Source organism: Pipistrellus kuhlii, unplaced genomic scaffold, assembly GCF_014108245.1.
Source record: "Pipistrellus kuhlii isolate mPipKuh1 unplaced genomic scaffold, mPipKuh1.p scaffold_m20_p_7, whole genome shotgun sequence".
Classification (NCBI taxonomy): Eukaryota; Metazoa; Chordata; class Mammalia; order Chiroptera; family Vespertilionidae; genus Pipistrellus; species Pipistrellus kuhlii.
The window spans coordinates 31,075,801-31,077,619 of record NW_023425573.1 but is presented as its reverse complement, the minus strand read 5'-3'; the positions used below and the strand labels follow the sequence as shown (position 1 = coordinate 31,077,619).

The 1,819-nt window shown below is 53.7% G+C and overlaps 1 pseudogene; it reads left to right on the top strand.

The window, feature by feature from the left end:
• The first annotated feature begins 534 nt into the window (after positions 1 to 534).
• LOC118709258 lies at positions 535 to 1,592 on the top strand (annotated as a pseudogene).
• The last annotated feature ends 227 nt before the right edge of the window (positions 1,593 to 1,819 follow it).

Below are 1,819 nucleotides of genomic sequence, written 5' to 3'. Positions count from 1 at the left end.
AGTTCTTTTTTTATTTATTTAATAAATCTTTATTGTTCAGATTATTACAATTGTTTCTCCTCTCCCCCCCCCCCCCCCATAGCTCTCCTCCACTTGGTCCCCACTCCACCCTGACGGCACCCCACAGCAAATGGACAGCCGCTCAGACCGCTGGTCCCAGACATCAGAAAGCAGCGGCTGATGGAAGACACGGAAGACTGGTGGCCACAGTAATAATTCTTGCAGGAAGAGCTCCATATGGATGCTAAACGCCAGAAGAAGCAGGTATTTGCATCTCCAACAGGAAAAAATAGTCATTACAGTGGAGCTGAGAGGTAATCAAGATCGATATCACCGTCAGAGAGATGGATGGACCTTCGGTAGCCCTAATGTGATGACCTGAGAAGGACAAACATTGAGTCCACGTTCTTGGGGAGGGCAAGCATAGCACCCATCTAATCTTGAGAAAACATCACACAAACCCAGTTAACAAACATTCTTCAAGATGCCTGACCTGTACCCCCCAAAGCATCAAAGTCTTAAGGCCGGGGAAGGATGGGGGCGTCTCGGATGGTGCGGGCTGAGGAGACAGTTCTGGGCAGTGTGGGACCCGGTTGGATCCTGGACAGAGAAAGGGTGTCAGTGAGAAGCTGGTGAAGCTGAATGAAGACTGTGGCTGAGTCGAGAGCATTAAGCAGCGTTAACTCTTCAGCTTTGATAACGCTGGTGACACGAGATGTCAGACCTGGGGGTGCTGGTGATGTGAGACGTTGGTGCTGCGGTTCCCGGTGAAAAGCTGTGAGAACCTCTCTTCTCTTTGGCTTATCTGACATAAACCTAAACTCACTTCAGCAGAACACGGTGCTGATCCCAAGGCGGCTCCTCGGAGCCTGCCCTCGAGCAGTGCTCCGTCAGGGCAGAACAGGGCAGGCACCGAGGATTCCTTCAAGGTGGTGCTGGAGGAACCAGCCCCTTGGGGCTTCCAGCTGCAGGGGGGCAAGGACTTCATTGTGCCCCTCTCCATCTCGCAGCTCAGATCCGAGCCTGTGGGGAGCGCCTCAGCCTGGGTCTCAGCAGGGCCCAACGGTTCAGAAAAAACGTTGGAAGGCCTTGGCCCCTGCCTCGGACCCCCCACGTAAACCTTTGCACCCAGCACTTCCCTTCGGGGCGCCCCTGCTGGCTGACGGCACCCCACAGCAAATGGACAGCCGCTCAGACCGCTGGTCCCAGACATCAGAAAGCAGCGGCTGATGGAAGACACGGAAGACTGGTGGCCACGGCCCAGGACGGGCCAATCCCGTTCCTTCTGCATTCTTGCCCACTTCCTGGGCATCGAGTTCATGCAAGACCCAGATGAGGAGCACCTGCAGAGCCCACGCTGCACCCGCCTCCGTGACTGGCATCACCAGTGCTCTGCCCACGTGCTCAATGTGCAGTCATAGCCCGGCACTGGCTGGCCAGCTGTCCTCTCTGCTCTCTCTCCCTCCTGCCCAGGACTTCCCTAGTACCTCCTGCTTTTGCCTCCCTGGCCCACCTCCTTTCTGCTCCTGGACTGAGCCTCCCACTGGCCTAGCCTGGCTGCCCGCCTGGCATAGGGCCCTGCTTCATCGGCCACTGCCTTCCCTCGTTGCCCTCTGGTACTACTGTCCACCAGATCTGGGCTGGGCTGGGCATGGAAATAAACACTCCATCCTCCTTTTAAATAAAAAAAAAACAAACACACAATAAAATCACTTCAAATAGCGAGTTCAAAAAGTATCACAATATAATGGAACACGGATTATAAAATACCAAAATGCTCATAAAAATTTTTTAGTAGCTTAAGTAGTAGGAATTAATA